General features: G+C 36.1%; 1 pseudogene; it reads right to left on the bottom strand.

Annotated features, from left to right (window-relative positions):
- Positions 1-2,176: 2,176 nt before the first annotated feature.
- On the bottom strand, positions 2,177-3,302 carry LOC124101132 (small ubiquitin-related modifier 1-like; annotated as a pseudogene).
- Between the last annotated feature and the right edge of the window lie 19,995 nt (positions 3,303-23,297).

The following is a 23,297-nucleotide window of genomic DNA, read 5'->3' on the forward strand; positions in this document are numbered from 1 at the left end:
TCCAAGTTATGTTTTGAAAATAATATTTATCAGGATAAAATTTTGAATTTTTGTTTTTAATTTTATTTTGAGACAAGTTCTAAGTAGCTTAGAACCTCATCCAATTGCCCAGGCTGGCCGCAAATTTGCAATTCGTTTGTCTCAGCCTCCTTAGTAGGTGGGATTATAAGCATGCAATGGTGCCTAGGATACAAACCTTTATAAGATTCTCTAGATATTAAATAATTAAATCTTTCACTAAGTCAACTCTCTTTTTAAAATATATATATATATTTTTTTAGTTGTAGAGGGACACAGTATTTTTATTTTATTTTATTTTTATATGGTGCCAGGAATCAAACCCAGGGCCTCATGTGTGCTAGGCAAGTACTTTACCACTGAGCCACAACCCCAGCCCAAGTCAATGTCTTTTAAAATTGTGCTAACATATTTAATTATATCACATACACAATATAATTATATTATAAAAATATTTAGACATATGCATTTCATATTAACCTGCTTAGAAAATAGAACACTATTAGTATTTTTGAAGTGCTGTATGCTATTGCATTATCATGATAACATTTTTTGTTTTGTTAAACCAAGAGAAACCATTATCTTGAATTTCATACTGGCCATTTTTAATGTTTTTCATATTAGTTTCCTGGCTCTTTTATATATATATACCATATATGTTTCGTTTCCCAACAAATATATTTATTGGTTTTACTTGCAAAAGAGGTTTATATAAATAGAAACACATTCTATACACAATTCTGTGACTTGATATTTTCTGCAGACTATTTCTTAACCCATCCATATATATGTATGTATATCTGTAATTCATTTGTATTCACTGACATATAGACAACAACTTTACAAACATGCCAAAATTTATTTTTCCATTTTTATATTTATTCTTGATTATTTTATTGTGGATTTCAGTTATTTTCCAGTATTATTATGAACAACCCTGGATATAGAAGTCTAAGATTTTTTTTTAAGAGCAGTATTTTTCAGCAGGTTAGAATTCATTACTAGGTTGTGTATTTAACATCAAGCATCACAAATATCATTGTAAAATAAAAAAGAAAAATAATAAAGTAAATGGGGGGAGAGTACAATAGAATAGAAAATAAAATATACTGCAATCATTAGAATCAAAGGTATATGTATGTTTATCTCACATAGGTATTTTAATGTAATTTTTACTGAATCTCACTATATATTAAAATAAAAAAGTTTCAAAGCCACAAGAATCCCTTGATCAAAGATTTGTCTATCTTCAACTTTAAAGGGAAAGTTAACAGTCATATTATGCAAATGATAGGACACACTACATGGAACAGCAAATCAATAAGCTACACTCCTAACTTTAAGGGTATTAACATCACCTTAGTAGAAGTAGTTTTGTAACAACATATTCAACCCACACCTCTTTCTCTGAGTGCCACATTTTATGTTCAAGTATCTATAGTGATTTTTGAAGCTGATTTTGGTTTCTGACACATATTTATTGAATTATAGTGATTGTTGGATGAATGGGTAAAGGATATAAATGAAAAACATTCTAGCAATACAAGATAGCATTTGATACAATTTACCAGAATACCTCAGACATAATATTGTAGGAGCTAAGAAGGAAAAATCACATCATGCTTATAGATAAGAGATGTACTGAGATTTCACTGAAGAAATTGAAATTACTATTTTATATCTTTTCTACTTGCATCTTATTTTGCTGCCTGATCAACCACTGTGTATAGCATAGAGTTTAGAGTACTGGCATCTACTTCCAGCTGGCATAAACCTACTTACTGAATAAACTGGTCAAACTGTTTAATTTATGCAGACTTTTACCCATTTTATAAGTAGTAGGGAAGAACCGACCCAGCATTATTTCATGATATCTCTAGCTCTTCTAATACCATTCCTATATAAGCGTACTGTGTCCTTATGACCCACATTAGAATGAATATCTTTTTTTGTACTTCTTTTCACTTGAATGCATTTTTGGAGATCTCTACAGCACTTTTGCATTAATTCAAGACCATAATTCATTTTTTTTTTTTTGCTTGACCATAGGTAGAAATTGCTTTTCGCAAGTTCTATGGATGAACTTGTCTCTTTGGAGATTTTGGAGGTTTCTAAATATGCTATGCAAAAGCCTGACCTTGTGAAATTGAGTCTTATTTCAAATAGTATCATCAACAATAAAAAATAAAAGAATATCTAAATTGCTGAATGTCAAACCCCCCCCCACAATTTGTTCCTGATAAACTTCTACCACATCTTGTTCCTCCATTCTGAGTTCTTTTGGAGTAAAATTATCAGTAATTCTCTGAGCATCAAAGAGAAACCTGAGTAAGTTCATGGAACTCTCTATCTTTGACAGTGTGATTCTTTGAGTTTCTTGAGATGTGTTTTTATTTGGTAGTAGTTATGAGTGGTGAAATGTAAACTGAAAATGTAGAAGAGGCATGGGTTTCTTTGAAATTGCCTTCAATGACCAATTGAGTATCTTATAGAACAAAAAGTGTACTAACCCTGAGCATAAACGGATGGAACCAAAGGCAGCTAATTTTAAAAAATCCCTCTAGAAGGAAAGATCAATGGGACTAACTCCTGGCAGGGTCACTGAGGTCCTTGTAAAGTTAGGATTTATAGCCCATAGGTTTCTCCACGTATTTCAGAAGGGACATTTCCTTAACAATGCGAGTACACTAAGATCAAGTCTTCCCAGTCCTTGACCCCAGCACCTGCATGAACATAGCACTGACTTGTAGATGGAGGCCCCTAAATGGGATGGTGGCCATGACAGTTTCAGAAAGGACCAACTAAGGACCAAAACTCCTCTGTTAATATGAAGGAGGAGATAAACATCTGAATGGTAAAGACTTTAGAAGGTGGAACACAGTTTTGCTGATAAACATCAAACAGTAATAAATTTTCAGCTGCCTTATTCCTTTGTCCCTCTCTGCTTAAAGGTCTCTCTGTCTCTCTCCCTTCCCCTCCCCCCTCCTCTCTCCCTCTACGCCCGCTTCCCTCCCTCCCTCCCTCTTGGGTTCTTTGCTTGAGCCTGACTTTGCTTCCACTCATAATACATTCCTTCACTTGACTTTTTTATGTCTGACTTTAAATTTTATTTTGTGGGAACACAAGAACTGAGGTTTAGAGCTTCTGCCTCATGCTCTCCTGTGACATTGTCATTTTCATTTTGAACCAAATATCACTGCTATTCTGTCCAATGACTTAATATATTCTCCTTTCTTCTTATCTCCCAAATCCTTGGTTGACAGTTTTGGCTCCTGCTTGGACATGGTGGTGGTGGCTGCACCAGGAGGTCTCCACACAGCAGTGGCCTCCTGCAGGTAGAATCTAACTCCACCGTGTGCAGATGGGCCTCCCTTTCTCACAGCACAGCACTGGTAGGCCTGTGTCACTCTCGTATTTATTGGTTGACTTTTATTTCAGTAATGACTATGCTGAATTCCTGAGGTTTGTGAAAATGGAAGAACTGTCATGTCTTGAGAGCTCAATATAAATCCAATTTAATTTTAGGAAAGAGATTGCAATAACATTAAATTGTAAATCTTTCAGATCCAGTGTCCCTGATTAAAACTGAAGCTGGGTCAGGAGCAGAGGCACATGCCTGTAATCCAAGTGGCTCAGGAGGCTGAGGCAGGAGGATAACAAGTTCAAAGACAGCCTCAGCAATTTAGCAAGTTGTTGTTTCAGAAACAAACAAACAAACAATATATATATATATATATATATATATATATATATAATAAAAATATATGTTATGTATATATAAATATCTTATATATATAAAATTATAGATAGATAGATAGATAGATGTAAGGTCTGGAGATGTGATCCAGTGATTGAACACCCCTGGGTTCAATCCCCAACATTCTAAATAAATAAATAAATAAATAAATAAATAACAGAAGCCAGGGAGTAGGTACGGCTCAGTGGGACTGTAGAGGCACCCCTTCTTCCATAGAAATTCTTAATTAAGTTTTTCCAGAAATCCATACTATAATTGATCTTAGGATCATCATCCAAGAATCTTTACAAAAGAGTTCAATGTAATTAAGCTTCTTATTTCCTGTTGCTCTATTTCACATGGCCACCAGCCTAGAAGAGATCAGCACTCCAGGTGCTGAACACCACTTTACTAGTTTTTCACAACATTTATGGACTATCTAGTATTGTAACAATATATAACAGTTTGTAAAAGTTTTCAAGAGGAAAGTGTGCTTGCAAATGCAGAATGTGATAAGGAAGACAGATTCTTTTAACCAAGTCTCTGACCTTAGGTTGGCAAACTTCACAGGGATATTTACATTTCAAAGATTAGAGAAGATGTTACTAATTGGGCTCCTAGGTAAAAACTGGCAGGGGAAGGGAAGAGAGGGGAGAAGAAACTCTCCCCTTTTCAGGCACTGATTCTTGCAGGAAAAAAAAAAAAAAAAGTGTCTTTGAGGGCTTAAGTTGACCAGAAGAGTGAAAGAAAAACCTATCGTCATGGGAACTTCTGTAGATTGTGAGCCTCTGAGTCCCTCCCCCTATACACTGGTTAGAAAGTTCTAAAACTTCCTGAATTCAGAGTTCAGGAGGATTGATTGACTACAGCAAAAGCTTTTTGCTATCAACCTGGCTGCAGCCAAATAAATATGCTTCCTGCTAATTCTTTGGTGTCTGTTTCTGCAACAGTACAGCATTGGCTGAGAATGTGGGAGGGCCCGAGTTGGGTTCCTGGCACTGCAAATAAAAGAAAAGTGAAGACAAACAAATATAAAAACAAACCCAAAGACTTCCTAGATCCCCAATTTTTGCTTCCAATACTTTCTTATAAAGTCTGTTCTGCACAGTCTCCAAATATCAGACTCACCAACACTTTATAAATCATGACTTTTTTTCCCCTAGTAGAACAAAGTATTAAAATATGATGTTCATCTGGAGCAGAGATTTTATTTTAGAGCCTCCTGGTATTTGCAGTCTATAGTGAAGATGAGATACACATACTTTTTATTTTTGCCTTGCATAATTTTAGCACCTTTCAGTATTTAGAGATATTGCTTCTGTTTGAAATATGGTCTCACCTTTTTTTCATGGAAACTGCCAAATGTAAACCCTGTACTGATCTATTATAGGTAAAGTTCTCATGGAGAAATAATTTACCTGGATACTCTCATCTCAAGCAGCTTTAGACCCCAGGGAAGCAAATAGGGACCTTTAATATATCTCCTTCTTCTTTCCTTCCTCTCTCCCTCTCTTTCTTTAATCTATGATCTATCTATTTTTGAAGTGTTTCAAATTATCAGTCTTAGTATAGTGGCCCTTAGATCCTATTCAAATTTTGGGCCCCAAGTGCCCCATCCAGGAGTAGGCCTGGATAAACTAACTTTGTCCAGATTTTATAGTTATAATCTGCAAGAAGTTTCACCCATGCAATGTCTTGTATTGTTATCAAAACCTGGAGTCAGGTTAAATTTATAATACAAGATTGTGAAAAAAAAAATTAAAAGTAGAAAGACTAAGTTTTTTGAGATCAGAGTTTTTGACTGATTTATGTCTATATCTGAAGAATGTTTCATAGTTCCTGGAGAATGTACACTCATTAACTAGTATAGAAACTACTTGAAGGGTTTAGAAGGAGTTACAATCCAGCACTAAGAGGAAAGTCTATCCTGGAAACATTGTGATTCTAAGAGTTAACAATTTTGAGTTTGTGGCTGTTTTCTTTGATGGAATCATTCAACCCTCACAGCTTCAGCTGAAAAAAATTACAGCTTAACACTAAGAAGCAGTAGGAAAAAAAAGGGGGGGGGGGGCAGGGCTAGCAGAGAAGCTGGAAATTGACAGGTTACTTTCTGGAGGGAAGAGAGCCACAGACAAGACTAGACATCAAATCTGGATTTAATCTCTGGATGATTTCTAAATCAACACCTGCATGGGTGAAAATCCTGGCAGCTTAGTGTAAAAACAGGCAAAGGCAGCAAGACCACCATGAAAAGAAAGTGCTGAATGGGCGAGATTTTGTGTTGGTTTACTTCACTATGTGATTGTTATTTTGGATGTGAGATGTCCTCCAACTCTACGTGAAACAATGCCAGAGGGTTCAGAGGGGGAATGATTGGGTTGGGAGAACCTTAACCCAATCAGTGAATCAATCACTTGATGGGATTAATTCAGTGGTAACTCAAGGCAGGTAGGTGTGGCTAAAGGAGGTGGGGCATTGGGGTCACGGCTTTATTTGGCAAGTGGAGTCTCTGCTTTCTGATCATTATGTGAGCCACTTCCCTCTACCACATTCTTCTGCCATGATGTTCAGCCTCACCTTGGCCCCTGAGGAAGGGAGCTGGCTGGCTGTGGATTGAGATATCCAAAACCATGAGTGCTCAAATAAACTTATCCTCCTAAAATTGTTCTGGTCAGATCTTTTAGTCACAGCAGCAAAAAAGGTGACTAAAACAGTAATAGGTTTACCTGTGAAATATCAGGCAATAGAATAATTCAAGATCTGTTGGCTTGAGGTCTCAAACAACAGAATTGGGAACTGCCAGAGTCTCTGGAATTTGGAGGGATGAATTGGAAACAAGGAAACCACAGGGAAAATTGTAAGGTCCTTGCTTAGCATCTGAATGGCCATCTTGAAAAAGATTCACTTTCCCCACAGCAAAGGCTCACCACTCCCTCTTATGAACCCCACCCTTACCTGCCTGCATTAGGACCCTCCCAGATCTAATCCCTGAGCCTGCCCCATAAAAGTCCCAGAGAAACCAAGCCTGTATTGCCTCTCTCTGTCTTTGGAGAGATGTGCCTTTATTTGTCAGCTCTGACAAATTAACTCTCTATTTATCTCTGCCCGGTCTCTGTCTTTCATTTCTCGCTCACCCATCTCCTGGTTCCTTGCTTTCCTTTCAAAATGAGTTCCCAAGGGTGAATATTAACTGCTTGAATCCTTGGTTAACCTTGAAACAGGGTCTGGGCAGATACCAGGGTTGGGGGAAAAAAATACATAGTTACAAGATCAAAGAAATGAGCAGGATTGTTAGGTACTGAGAAGGCAGGAAAGAGCTAGTTTGCTGTATGAGTGCAGCAAGCAAGTTAAATTACTTCATGGAGACAAAAGTAATAAAATCCCTTCAAAGAGCATAACTGAACCCAGAATAAATGCATTGTTGTATTAATCCACAGTGTATCATTTTCAATGGAGAACTCTAATATACCTCAAAAGCTGTTTCCTGGAAGCTTCCAGTACAGGAATAGATTGATAAAAAAGAGTAGTGATGAAACTTTGGGAAGTGGCAGAGTTGTTGACTACCCTGTGGGAGTGGTTACACACTGGGAAAAATTTGCCAAAAGTTGGCAAAATTTAAACATGAAATGGGTACATTTGAATGTTTGTTGACAACACTCATAATAGAAAAAGGGAATAAAAGGCAGACAAGGAAATGTTTGTCCCAATTTCCATAGACAACAAGGGCCTTAGAAAATGTACAAGAGGAAAGGATTGAATTTGTTGTACCTCATTAACACCTACATCCTGATGCTTTATTCCTTGTTATTTGTAATTATGTGATACTTGGGGAAAAATCAGGTGTTCTTATCACCTTACTTTCTCCATTCTCCTTTTGGACATATTTCCCTCTATTAAACTCTGATTTCCTTAATGACTATATTTATAATTGCTTCCTAATATTCTAAAATAGTGTCTTGATATAATAAGAGCTTACAAGTGTGTTTAATTATTTGCTTGCTTGCTTGACGGCATTATGAATGAATAACAAAATAACAAAATAAAAATTGTCCTTCTACTTAGAAGGTGCTCTCTCCAGTCATAGTAGAGCTGTCTTCTTATCCTTTAGGACTAGGCACCATAGCACAGGCCACTATTTCCAGTAGCAAGGAGGTTGAGGCAGGAGGATAACAAGTTCAGACCAGCCTCAGTTACTTAATGAGGCCCTGTCTTAAAATTTAAAAATAAAAATAAAAGAGAGGGCTGGAGATGTGGAGATATGGCTCAATGGTTAAGTGCCCCTAGGTTTAATCCCTGGAATGAAAAGAAAGAAAGAAAATACGAATATAACACTTCAGGGAGTGTTTTTCCACACATTCTTCTTAATATGGCTCTTCAGGATCTCTTTCTGTTACAACACTATTTTCTTAATGCTTATCAGCTTGTAATATAAATTTCTATTTTCATGTCAAGACTTGTTTATAGTATACTCCCCCTGGTAAAATGTAAGTTCTCTGAAGGCTGACTTCTTTATCCACAGTTGTGTCTCCAAAACCAAGAATAATATGACATATAGTAGATGCGTAATAAGTACTCGACTAAAAATGTCTGGCAAAGAGATCTCCGTCTGGATCTTTTCTTGGCCACTCTTTCTCCATATAATCTGGAGTGCAGAATTCTGTTCAGCTTAGCAGCAGTGAGCAATTTTCTCCTTAGAACTTTCTTAACTTCATACAGATTTTCTTTCAGAAAGGCTTAAAGAGAACTAGATTTCTGCCCTCAGCAGAGAGTGATGAAATGTGGCTGAGCTTAGTATCTCTCACTTATACATTTAACTTATTCTGCCTTAAGGGGTTTCTGAAGGTGCCTTGTGTGACTTGTTGGAAGGAAGTGAACTATGCAGAACACCTGACTTGTTTTTGTTGTTCATATCCCTTATATAGACAAGATCTTTAAGGCTGCTAAACTAATTATAAAACGGCAAAAATAATTATTTCTAGGTAAATGGGAAACCGAGTTACCCTTCCCTCAATAATTATTCTAATATTTCAACTTAGCATCACTGCAAAAATAATTCAATTGCATTTAGTGATCTTTTCTGCAGATTTTATGAATATCTTCGTTCCTTGACATCAGGATTATTTTTCTGTGCTTGATCTCATAAGTCAAAAACACATTTTAATCCTAGAACATCTTTTGGAAAAAGTTCCATTTCTTCATAAGCATTCATATTATTTTTAACTTACGATAATCTACCTATAAACATTCATATTTGGTTTTATTCTGTCTCATACTTGTCTGTAAACTTTTGTTTCCAAAAATTCAAAAGTAAATATTAAGGAAAATACATTTTATTTATCTTGTATAGTAGCTAAGCACAGCCATCCAATAAGCTGGATGCTTATTGATTGATTATGAGGAAATGTAACTGTATCTGTCACTGTGGTGAGGAAAAAAAAATTCAAAAGTTTCAGCATTAAAAGACATAAAAATGTTAATATAAGATTGGTCCCCAAAATATCAGAAGTTTTGAAAATCTGTGCTTAGTATACATGTGCCACCATATATTATTATTTTTGCCTTGTGATTGGAGGAGACCAAATGCTATGGCAACTGCATGCTAAGAATCCCAGGATCCCATTTCTCTGTGCCGCAAGTCATCTAGCAGACCTGGGTAGTGAGGCTGAGCTGCATGCAAAGGATGTCTCAACACATTGATTTCTAGGGCTAATTTAACTGACTGCCATATGTAGGTGATTAATTCATGAGTTTTTAAACAAATACTTTCTGCCAGGCTCCATGCCCAGCACTCCCTTATGGCAGACTCCCTTATGGAAGGCATGAATTTTATTTTTTCCTCCTCTTCACAAGTTGTTCCTTCTGCTAAGGATGTATTCCCCTCACTCTAACTCTTCCTGTTCTTTTACACTCAATACTCAGCCCAAGCATCTCTTTGTTACTGAAGTCTTTCTGATCCCTTAGTCTGAATCACAATCACAAGTTCTCCCTGCCCTCCTCTTTCCTCTGAAATTACAACAACACATTTTTGCCATATTACTTTATCTATTTTCCTCAAAAAGATGGGGAGCTAGATTGAAGAGCATCTGATAAAGAAGGATGTTTACTAAAATATATGTTCACTCCAATTTAATTGGAAGATGTATATACAACAAGTGTCTAAATGCAATATTTAGATAAAATATTTTAACATTAGTTTTGATACCATGTTTGTTTGTCACAGTGGTGCATTTTATGTTTTGAATATAACCCTTGCTGCTCTGCCACTGCAACTGATATTTAAAGTGGATACATTTCTTTCCCTTCCTCTCTCCCTGCTCCTCCCTAATCCTTCACCCTCCCTAATCTCCTGGGAAGTAGGATTACTTTTCTTCCCCATCCTAGGCGGAATTATCTGTCTTTGACACATGCCCACCACAGGAACAAAGTAATTCAGATTTGAGATGGTGAAATGACTATCGCCAAAATTAACAAACAAATCACAACCGCAACAGAGAAATCCTAAAATGTAGCTTTTGAAACACCTCTTTAAAAGCCTCCTGCTTCCCTTGATGGGCAAAATCATAAGCTGTGGGACAGGTGTCCCCTGTACTCCTTTGCTAGCAAACCAACAAATATTTTGAATTTTTCTCAACATCATGTCCTGATGATTGGATTGGCATCAGAAGTAAGGACACAGCTTTTGGTAACACTACTTAAAATTATTAAAATGACCAGTCACTGAATTGTCCCAACTTCTTAGAGATACCAATCTAGATGTCCTTATCAAAGTCACCATACAAGTCTCAAACCTATAAGACTTCTTTTCTAAATCTTCCTTACATATCCCAGTCCTTTCTCATCTTTCATTTTCTCTTCCTGCATAAAGTAAACTAAACAAAACTAACTCTTTTATGGTGCAAATAGTTGTCAGTCATCTTTACTCCATGAGACTAAACAGAAAACACACATCGCACAATATTTCAAATGACATAGTTGCTCAGGAGTTTGGTAATGCGGCCCAGTTGGAAGCAGTGTGCTTGCCTTTGTACTTAGGTCCTGAGAAACTGATGTGACTCCATTTTTGAGAAACCAGCCTCTACCTCAGAACAAAGCCTGTCCAAGGAAGGGGGCGTGACCCTTGTCCTTGGAAAAACCCACAGAGCACTCCTAGGCACATACGCACCCTGCTGAGTTGTTTGTCTGCAAATAACAGGAGAGATCTGTGGTGCCTGGTGTCCCTGACTATGTCAGGCTAGGTGAGGACCCATAGCAACCCCTAGCAACCACCATTCAGCATGAGACAGGGAAAATACCTGGAATGCTAGATGGCCCTCCCAGTAGTTTATGGTGGTTGAAAATATGTTGGGAAACCATGTAGTTTGGCACATACTCCCCTTGTGGCTTAAATCAATCAGTTCAAACGAATCCCCCTCTTTTACTAACCAATCACCCTTACCCAACTTGTTCCCACCAGTGAATGTGCTAATCATGTTTTAGAGTTGTTTTATGATTTTCCCACAGTGTGTGATGATTTGCTAAGAGATGCTATGATATATGTAAAGTCCCTGCCTTCCCAAAGAGTGTATAAAACTGGAGCCTCTCAGAGTCACCAGTTGCTGTGTGTCAGAGGACCGAGCTAGCTCTCAATAAACACCTCTTTGTTGCTTACATCAATCTTGGTCTCTGGTGGTCTTTTGGGGGTCCCGAACTTGAGCATATCAGTCCTCGATTGGTTCTTCCCTTGCCACAGCTGTGGAACCTCATTTCTGTACTTGGAACTAGGCATTAATATTCCTTGTAGAACTGAAGTGGTCTGGGTCTTCCCACCAACTTGTTGAAAGAAACAGATTAAGCTTCTATTTGTGTTTCTCAGGTTGATTCCATCTGCTTGTTAAGTAGTCATTATGAATGGTTAGGGAAAACTAAATTTAGTTAGTAGTCTTTTTTTTTGGGGGGGGGGAGCAATATCTTAAGAGTTGTTATTGGTTGTATGTTGCTAACATTACCTTTGCCTTCAATCCCCCCAAAAAATTAGGGGGCTCAAACCCCCCTAATTGTGACTCTTGGGACTTTGTGACATACAAGATGCCAACACACACACACTAAGATTTATTGTGAAATGTTGGCAGTTAGATTCACCTCATTTTCTAGCCTCAAGGGATTAGCTGAAAAAAATATTCAAGAATACATAGACCCCATATATTGAGGATGAAATGAACAGCTTGGAGGCTATTATTGAATAAAAGAGGAAATTCTAACTGACAAACCAGGGGACCAAGTCACCAGTAACTCTGTCTCCAGATCCCATTGCTTAAGTGCCAAGCCTCTGACCCTCCCTCAGTTCCACTAAAGGCACTTAAACAGTGTAAATATGCAAGAAAGCAGACCCATTCCTGCAGGGGTAGTGATTATGTTAATAGGGACTATCATGTCTAATCACCTCATTAGAATGACCCAGCCTCATTTCAAGTATTGGCTTCAGTAATGGGAGACAGTTGAGTGATGATGACAAGGACAGAAGTCGATTTCACCATCTGAAATTAAAACACATTTCTCTCAATGCAGTGAGCCTGCTCTGCCTTGTAATATTGAAGCCAGCATATGGCAAGATGCTTCTGCTCTTATATATAATCATGGACAGCATACAATACACAGTTTCTTTTAATTTTGTCAATCTTTTACCCAAAGTGAAAACAATGCAAATATAAAAGTGCCATTTAAAACCTTAGAGATTAGGTTTATTTCATTCAGTAAAATATATGCATTCATCTGGCATATTTTTTTCATATTTGAGGCTTGTTATGCAAAATTAATATTTGAACAAATATTTTCAAATATGAAGACACTCTTTAAGTTTACTCCTTTGGACTTCTTCTTTTGGATTTACAAATATGTGTGCTTATTGCCTCTTCACGATGTCAGTGCCCAACGCCAAGTGACAATTCACAATTTTTTTTTGCCTGTTTTGTGAAGCATAGCAGCTAAGGTTGATGTCATCCTGAGAACTTTCAATTGGAATTTTAAAATAAAGGTGCTATAGAATTTTTGGAGATCAGTGTGTCAAAAATTGGCAAAATACTTTTATGAAAAATTACTAGCTCAGTATCTGCTTAGAGTTGCAATCACAATCAGAATTTCCAAGAAAAATCCATCTAGGCAATAGATTTACCTCATTGTCTGTCATGAATGAGTGCTTACAGCTTTATGTGAAGCACCAATTTACCCCCCCCACTATTTCACCTAGCAGAATTAGGGAGCAAATAACTGCGTTGTATGTGCATGTATTATTTTTGGAAAGTCTGATGCACTTTCACAATTTAGCATCTTCACTACATAAAAAAATGTATGTAGAATTAACTTGTAAAAGCTGTGTAATTTAATAACTCTTAGCTGCAGGGACAAAATTCCTTTTATTTGTCTATGTTTTTTGCCTTTCTACTTTCTCCAATTTTATTCTGCTAGATTTCAGAAGAATTTGTTGACATAAGAATCCCTGTGAAGGCAGGCAACCTATTTTATCTTTGAGCCACATCTAGCTCAGTAGGTAAATAAATTCATTTATTGAAATAAACTAAATTTGTATAATTGCTATAAAGACGTAAATTGAGCTAGGGAGAGCATTAATTCACCTGAGCTGATCATGATAAAATATTCAATTTCTTCTAACTCCCAACTAAGCTCTAAAGAGAGAGTGTTACAATTTACGTATGAGATGTCCCCCAAATGCTTATGTGAGAGACAATGCAAGAAAGTTTAGAGGTGAAATGATTGGATTATGGGAATTTTAACCCAATCAATTCGATGATCCCCAGATAGGATTAACAGAGTGGTAACTGTAGGCAGAGAAGATGCCGTGAGAGGAGGGAGGTGATTTTCCAGGGGTATGCCTTTGGGGCTTATATTTTGTCCTTGTTGAGCAGAGTGCAATCTCTGCTTCCTGGTGCCGGGTCTGACCTGATTGTCTCCTTCACACTCTTCTACCATGATGTCCTGCTTTACCTCAGGCCCTGAGGACTGGAGTTGGTATTTAAGGACTGACAACTCTGAAACTGTAAGCACCAAATCAACTTTCATCCACCAAAACTGTTCTTCCCAGGTCTTTTGATCATAGCAGCAAAAAAAGGTGACCAAAATAGAGAGAGAAAAGAAAAGAAATCTGCTTTCCATGGTAGCTTCACTCATGTATTTTTGAATCCTCTGAAGTCTGAGAGTAATTGTAAAGAAAGCACTGTGTGAGAATTCAGACCAACTTTACCTTTTCCACTTGCTGCCATTCAGACTAGGAGACCTTTGTATTTTCATACTTCTACACAACAAGGTACCTTAATCACCAGCTCATATGAAAAAAAATATCGAGAGTTTAAATTTGCATATTTTACAACCAAACTGTTAGTAAAATTATTTTTATTTTTAACCAATTGACAGGATTAACGATGCTTTCTAAAAAAGGAAACACTGCATACTTAGCCACTTGTGTAGTATTATTTTTCATTAATAACTCAGGCTATAAGCAGAAGTATGCAAAGACTTTTGAGTTCTCCAAAACAACTTTTAGTTCTCAGTTTTGTTACTTTTCTTTTGGTCCTTATTTGTATGATGTATGGTCATCTTTTTAATAAGTTCAAATGTTCAAGTTTATTTTAATAAACAGAATTTTAGTTATTGAACTGGCATCTATAAAATTTAGGCTTCCAAGTTTGTTTTTTCTTTAGAATTCTTAAATCTTTTGTTTGGCCAAATATCATATTTTTGTCCAATTAATATAAAAAGATTCTGCATCTGATTTTGTTTTTAATCGAACAACCAGGAAAACAGCAGATATCAATTGAATCTCTCTATCTCTGCTGCCTTGTTTAAATAATATCACAAATGGTCTGTAAGTAAGGATTTTGATACGATACAAATAAAACATAACTCTTGGGATATACGGCCTTCACTCTCATATGTGCACTAATTTACCAGTTGTCTTCATTTAAAAAAAAGACTCATTAGTTGTTTAAGTTAGAAAATTGAGTTGTATTTATTTGCCCATTTGCATCATGCCCTAAATACAATACCCTTCAAAGTATTTTCCAAGTAAGCTCATTATTCCTTTCTCACTTTTAAACAGCTGTTTGTCCAAGCCACTATCCTCATTTACTTCCCCTTCAGAAATGACCTCATCTTCTGTTATCTCTGCTATAAATATTCTGTCCTTCCATTTCACTTTATCAGCTGCAGCCAAAGTGATACACTTTTCAGTGTATACATTATTAAACTGAAACCCTACTTCAAGCCTTGTAAGAGTTTCCTGATTTACTTAAGAAAAATATTTTAATGTAGCCTAGGAGGCATTTATACTATGATATTTGGTATGTAGATAATTCTCCACAATTTCTTGAATGAATGAAAATACTGTTCACACAAACTTAAGTTAAAGAGTATTTAAATTATTTACAAAAAGAAATGAAATCCACACCAAGTAAAACACGAGTTAATGTTAATTTAGACCCATGGCATATTGCATATTAAAAGCTGATAACTAAGCCCTGACAGTTAAATGATTTGTATCAAATATCATTTTTTTTCTCAGCTAATAGTAAATGAACATAAAAGTAAGGAATATAATAGACTTTGGAAGTTAAGCAGCAAATAAGCAGTAACTGACTTATTGAAGAAAAACTTAAGAAATCTACAAGGAGGAAAAACATGAGAAATAAGTAATTTCTGTCAGAAAATCTCAGAAATTAGAAACACTAGGTGCACAAAAGCAAGGGTCAGAGTAAGATTAAAATCAGAAGCCATAACTGGAGAAAGTTCATGTGAAAAGGGATTAGATAAGACCAGATTATTACCCGCTGCTGTGGGATCTGAGATGGGTTCAGACACTCAGACAAGACTGACATCCACCTCATGCACAAGATGATCATGAAAACAAGGTAAACCAGAGGGAGTCTTGATAATCTATTAGCAAATTATTACTAAGTGAAAATCTGCACAACTGAATCATGACACCCCTTCCCCACCTCCACTCTGATTCCACAAAGCTGGCCCTCAGTGTACACCTCTCCTGTTCCCAGCTGGCCGGTCCTTGGCAAAAACATACATGGGAGAAAAGAGAGCATTTTAAACAAATGGTGCTGGGAAAACTGGAAATCCTTGTATATTAGAATAAAATTTAAACCCGATTTCTCACCTTGCACAGAAGTCAACTCAAAGTGGATCACAGACCTAGGAATTAGACCAAACTCACTGCAACAGTTAGAAGAAACTAAAGACCCAATACTTCAACATGTTGACACAGAAACAGATTTCCTTAATAAGACTCCTAAAGCACAAGAAATAAAATTTAAAAAATAGCAGTGGAATGGTGTCAACAACAAAGGAAAGAATTAAGAGCATGAAGAGGGAGCCTACAGAATGGATGAAAATCTTGGCCATCGGCTCCTCAGATAGAAGGTCGATATCCAGAATATACAAAGAACTCAAAAAGCTTAGCACCAAAAAACCCCCAAATAATCCAATAAATAAATGGGCAAAAGAATGAAACAGATACTTCTCAAAAGAAGTATGCAAATAGTAAACAAATATATGAAAAAGTATTCAACATCTCTAGCAATTAGACAAATGCAAATTAAAACTACATTGAGATTTTGTCTCACTCCAGTAATAATGACAATTTATCCAAAAAAAAAAAAAAAACAAATAACAATACTGTTGGTAAATATGTGGGGGAAAAGGTACATTCCTACATTGTTGGTAGGACTGCAAAATTAGAGCTACCAGTATAGAAAGCAGTAAGGAGGTCTCCAGAAAAGTAGCAATAGAACCACTATATGATCCAGACATGCCACTCCTTTGTATATGTGCAAAAGATTTCAAATCATTGTAGTACAGTCATGCAACTACAAAAATGTTTACAGCAGCATAATTCATTATAGCCAAGCTATGAAACAAACCTAGGTGTCTTTCAACAAATAACTAGATAAAACAATGTGATATATACAAAGGTGAATATTACTCAACCATAAAGAAGAATGACATTATGGCATTTGCCCTTAAGTGGATGGAACCTGAGACTATCACACTTATTTCACACTAAGTGAAATAAGCCAATCCCTAAAAGTCAAAGGTTGAATGTTTTATCTGATTTGTGGAAGATAATCCAAAATAAGGGAAGGACATAAAAATATAAAAGAAAGATCAGTGGAGTAGATGAAGGGGAATAAAGGAGATGGAGGGGGGATGGAATAAGGAAAGAATAGTGAAGTAAATCTGACCTAAGTTTCCAATGTACATATATGATTATGCCATGCAAATCTGACCATCATGCATCTGAAGACAGTAATCAAAAAAATAAAAAATAAAATAAAATATTAGTAAATAGCAGAAATTCAGAGTAGAAAGGAGGGAACAGAGAGGGAGAAGGGAGGGAGAAGGAAGGGAAAGGAGAATTCTGTGGACTGAATTAACACAAATTATATTCTATGATCTTCTACTTTTTTAGAATAAATCCTATTGTTATGTATAACTAAAAAGAAACAATAAAAAGAAAAAAAGTAACATAGAAGGATCAGTAAGTACCAATTTTTAAAATTACTTTCCTCATTTTTTATACAAAATGTGGCAAACTACTCCTACTCTTTGCATATTGCTCTCTTCACACCATATGACTCATGTGTCCTTGTGCACTCATGGTGATCCATCACAGGGATAGTACTATTAGGTGTCCAAGTTACTTGGGTAGGGGCATTTATTTTGCCTCCCCCTGCCATAATTTGTTATTATAAATAATTCTGCAATGAAAGTCTTTGTGGAAGTCTGTTTGTATAGTTGGAGATATGTCACAGAGTGAATTCCCATAGGAGGTTTGAGTGGAATGGTCAAAAAGTAAAAATCTATGTAATTTTAGATATTGCCAAACTCAACTCCAGGGGTACAGTTTGTGCCTGTGTTATTTTATTTTTTTTTACAGCTTCTCAAACACAATGAGTTTTTAATTTCTTAAACTTTGTACTTTATAAAATTTTTGTGAGAATTGATACTTTAGTTTGGTATTATATAGAAACTTGATTTTACAATATTTTTAATTTATAGATAAAATATGTATTATAGAGAGCTCTCATATTCCCAGCAGATTCTCCTACTATTCACTTCTTAAGTTGATAAGGCAGTTTTGTCCCAATGAATGAACCAATACTGACACATTATTATTAAAGTTTACACTGTATTAATTTTTTTTTAATTTTTAATATGCTTTCCCATGCCAGTATTCCATCCAGGACACTGCATAACATTTAGTACCATGTGTCCTTAGGTTACTCTTGGCCTTGATGGTTTCTGACTTTTTTCTATGACCTTGATAATTTTCAAGGCTACTTAGTTTTGTACAATATCTCTCAATCTCAGTGTGTCTGACCTGCTTGTCATCATAGGACTGGGGTGCATGTTGTGGGGACAGAAATTACAAGATGAATGGACATTTTCATCACATTTCATGGATTAATGCTATTGACATAATAGGTCAGGGGTGAGGTTCACTGTGATCACCTGAGGGAGGGAGGTAATGTCAGGTTTCTTCATTTCATTGTAAGCTACTCTTTCCCCCTTTTTTCACTTTGGAAGGGATCACAATGCAAAGCCTACATATAAAGAGAGAAAAGTTGCACTCTACTTTCTTGAAGGTGAACTCTGGATAAATTATTTAGAATTCTTCTGCATGGGAGATTTGTCTGCTCTTCTCCATGCATTTATTTATATCAGTATGGACTCAAGGATATTCATTTTATACTTTGCCTATGATCCGCCAGTGCTTCATCTATTTTGTTACTCAAGTGGTTACAACTTTGTCTGAGAATGTCTTGACTTTCCTCCATTGGGAGCACCTTGAGTTGACTCCTATGTGCCTTTGACACACTTCTGTCAGTGTGTGTGTGTGTGTGTGTGTGTGCGCGCGTTTAAAACTTCCTTACTCTCTAGAGCTTCCAAAGCCTCCCAGTTCATCTTGTATGTATATTGTACCAGATCAATTTAAATAATGGTATCTGAATACAAAATCAACTCTAAGTATCCTTTGCAATGCAGATGGTGTTGTTTCTAGGCACTTAGAGCTAACAGATAAATATATATATATATGCCATATATATATATATATATATATATATATATGCCATATTATATATATATATGTATCATATATAAATATTTCTATATGTAACTCTCTTTATCTATATCATGATAAATTGTAGCTCATACTGCTTTCTCTAATTCTAATTCATTACCATATGGGTCATTTTAGTCTTGACCTTTTGCTTATATGAATCTTGGTTACACATCCAACATCAATTTCCTTAAACCTAAGTAAATTTAAGAATTTTTAACCCATATTCCTATGCAGAACAACTTTACCAACTAGAGTACAGTGCTATATTTGGTTCCTTTTGCTTTTAGAGTCCACTCACTTCCAGAGATACTTAGGTCAGCACCTTTTCTGTTGAATTTCAACAGTGTGATTGTTCCTCACTTTGAGTAATCCAATGAAATTCTATTGTACCATTCTTCATTTCCTCCTGAGATTCCCTCAAGTTCCTAAAGTGATTTGTTTTAATTTGCATACATTGAGGTTCAGTCTTTGTATAAAAGGTTTTGATAAATACATCATGTTGTGTATCCACATTACAGTACCATAGTGTCACTGATCTTAAAACATTCTGTGCTTCACCTACTCAAGCCCTTCCGAATTTGATCTCTGACAGGCATTTAAGTGCTTATCATCTCAATAAATGTGGCCCTTTCCAGAATTCCATTTGATGGAATCATGCCTTTTCAGTCTAGCTTCTTTCACCTGGCAATACACATTCAACATTCATCCATGTCTTTGAATTGTTTACTTCTTGGTATTGTTTGAATGTGCTCCTACCCAAATGAAGGTGCGGTCAACACGATGGTGCCTTTAAGGGGTGATTAGGCCAAGAGGGCTTCTTCCTTTTTAACTGGATTATGGCCCTTTCTAAAGGGGTTGCATAGGAGGTTCTGTTAGCTTGTTCCTATGCTCCTCTACTCCAGCTAATCCTTCTGTCTTTCTCCATGTGAGGATTCAGTGAGAACCTCACCATATACTGGTACCTCCCAGCCTCCAAAGTTATGAAATATATATTTATTTTTTTTAATTAATTACCCAGTCTCAGGAATTTTGTTATATCAGCATAAAATGGACTAAGAATTTGGAATAGCATTTCAGATTTTGGGTGTAGTCTGTTATGCATTTACTTATAGAAAAGCATCTTGGTTTTTCTAACATTTGGTAATTATGAAGGAAACATAATGCATAAAATCAGATTTGTGTATATAAAACTTAAAATTAATTAGTACACACCTAAAAGAAAGATTGCTGGTTTTTGTGTTAAAACTATACTTCATTGTATAAGGAAATGGACAAACTATCTTCAAAAGTGACTACAATATTCTGCATTTTCACCAATAATGGGAATGCCTGTTGTCCTGTATACTCACCAGAAATTATTGACAGTTGTTTCTAGTTTTAGCCATTGGACAGAAATAGCTGCAAACAGAAAAAAAGACTACATGGAAGAGATAGAGAAATAATACTGAGATTTTTTTTAAAAAAAAGACTTAATATCTTCAGAGAGTAAATGTATTTAAGCTAATGGATTGGAATACAGTGCTCCAAAAAGGATAGTCATTAATAACAGAAAAAAATTTGAAAGTAAAAATATAACAGCAGAAAATGTAAATTCCACACAATAGCTTGAAATTAGCATTTTTGGAATGTACTTGTGAATAAATGGGGTTGGGGGAAGTCAAGAAGATATAATCCAGTAAGAAAAGATAAGAAGTAATCTCAATTCCATCATTTGACCAAAAGAATAAACAAAGAAAGTAGAAGTGAACATTTTCAAAGGAATATTAGTGGCCCAAAGAAAATAATAAAAATACAATGAATAAAGTAAGGAATTTAGACATACTGTTGTGAAATTTTCAGTGGCACAAATAAAGAGATGTTATTAAAATATTGAAAGGAGAAGAAAAAATGAATGTAAAAATCAAAATGAAGGGCATTGGTCTTTCCCTAATGCAATACCAGAGACTAGAAAACCAAATACATCAAAACCCTGAGGGAAATAGTATTTTGAATTTACAAGTTCAAGTATGTCTTATGTCTGTTCTTTGTAATCAGCCACGTTTACATAAAGCAACTCCAGATCCTACTGCTGTCCTCTTTCTGCAACTCTGCAATTAATCCAAGTTCATTTCTTTCAATATAGATAATTATTTGTTATATTCGTGGAATTATTTTTTTCAGCTTCTCTGTTTATTTCTATTTGTACTTAAAGTTCCATTGCTCATTGCTAGACCTCTGGAGGCTAGATGGTTGCCCCACTAAATATACACTTCATACATTAGAATATATTTTAGTGAATGAAGAGCTATAGCTCTCCTATGTGGTTCCCTTCCAGTGGGATCAGATGTCTGAATATCCCTTTTATCTGGAGCCAAGATTTCTTCTAAATGGTCCAAAGGAAAATTATCTTTTAGCCTCATCACTACTTTAAAATTACATCACCATTAATGTCAAGATATTGCTCTGTGCTTGCTTCCTGGTGATAATGATGCAGTGTCTGTGTAGCTAAAGGACTGATCTTTCTGTTCCTGGAGCAGGATTTGTTCTTTTTCCACTGAGAAACTGATGTGACTCCATTTTTGAGAAACCAGCCTTTACCTCAGAGCAAAGCCTGACCAAGGAAGGAGGCATGACCCTTGTCCTTGGAAAAACCCACAGAGCACTCCTAGGCACATACCCACCCTGCTGAGTTGTTTATTTACAAATAACAGGAGAGATCTGTGGTGCCAGGTGTCCCTGACTCAGTCAGGGTAGGTGGGAACCTAGAAACCACCAATCAGCATGAGACAAGGAAAATACGTGGGATGCCAGATGACCCTCCCAGTAGTTTATGGTGACCACGTAGTTCAGCACCATGTTTTAGAGTTGTTTTATGATTTTCCCGAAGTGTGGGATGATTTGCTAAGAGATGCTATGATGTATGTAAAGTCCTTGCCTTCCCCAAAGAGTGTATACAACTGCTGCAAACCCTGGGCTCCAGGCCTCTCAGCGTCACCAGTTGCTGTGTGCGCAGAGGACCCAGCTAGCTCGCAATAAATGTCTCTTTGCTGCTTACATAGATCTTGGTCTCTGGTGGTCTTTTGGGGGTCCTTAACTCGAGCATAACACCACTTCACACCCATCACATGCAACTTACTTGGCCATTTTTATTTCCTCTTGATTGATTTCTCGATGTCTCTTGATCTGTACTTGGATTGCAAACTTTAGGCACCTAAAATCAATAACAATACTGCTAATTCAGCTCTTACTCTGGGAAACCTTTATCATGTGGATTTTGAATTACAACATCTATGCTCCCACTATTGCCACTGTTCTCATGCAGAATCTGACTGGAGAAGTGGTTCCCTGAGAGAGGCACATAAAAGAAGGAGAGGGTTTCTGAGCTGTGCAGAGAGTTCTCTTGGAGCAATAGTGTATTTTTATGTTTCCCTTCATAAACATAAAGTAAAATTCAGGCCTCAACAAATCATTTCCAGACTGAAAACCACGGTTATGAGGAAGTGAGAGGCCCTGGTGTGGTTGACACCACAGGTAGAAATGGATTTTCTTCACTTTTCCTTTAACTTGCAACATGTACATTTCCCCCTTTAGAAGTGTGTAATACCTAAGGAGAATACCACTTCTACTCTTTTCAGCCTTATTTGAGTGCTCGGAATAAACAAAGACCATCACTTTTTTCTATGTGTGACTCGGATTGTCTCTAGGTTTTGTAGCTATGTTGTCTCTACCAATCAGGAAGTGGCTGCTGCACATCAAATTCTTGCCTTCAATAATTTATTTTTTGTTTTAGTTTCTCCTTTATATTAATCCTTCTAAATGCCAGGAATGTTAAAAAAAAAATTAATTCTAATTTTGGATTGGTTTTTCCAGTATGGAGTAAGGAGGACACAGAATTATGTGTTTGATAAAAGATTCATTCTCAGGAAAATTCTTCAGTTTTTCCCCTACATACTATTTCCTGTCAAATCTGCTCTGAACAGCCTCATAGTCACCTCCTCTCAAACTAACTTACAAGTGGGTTTGGAGGAACAATGAAAATATAGATGCAGACATGCTTCATAAACTTCAAAGACATTGACTCAGCTGATTAATTTTACATGCATGGTTTTATTATCTCAGGATTGTTGAGAAAGTTTTCTAAGGGAAAAAAATCATCTTTTTAGTAAAAACATTAGGAAATATAGGAAGGTGTCACTATTGGGGAAAATCTACCAGAAATTGTTATCAAAAATAAGATTTAGTGCATAAAAAGACAGATTGAAAATGAAACCAAGAATTTATTTCATTGCGAGAAAAAGAAAGATACTGTTTTGTGAATAAAATAGAAATAATTCTGGCATAATCCCAGCAAAACCTTCAAATTAAGAGGGATAAACACATGAAGAAGAGTCTGTGGAATTGATGGAGGCTGCCAATCTTAGATTATCTTTAGAAGTAAGAATC

This window comes from Marmota monax, unplaced genomic scaffold, assembly GCF_021218885.2.
Source record: "Marmota monax isolate L192 unplaced genomic scaffold, Marmota_monax_Labrador192_F-V1.1 WCK01_AAM20220418_F8-fsc00121, whole genome shotgun sequence".
Lineage (NCBI taxonomy): Eukaryota > Metazoa > Chordata > Mammalia > Rodentia > Sciuridae > Marmota > Marmota monax.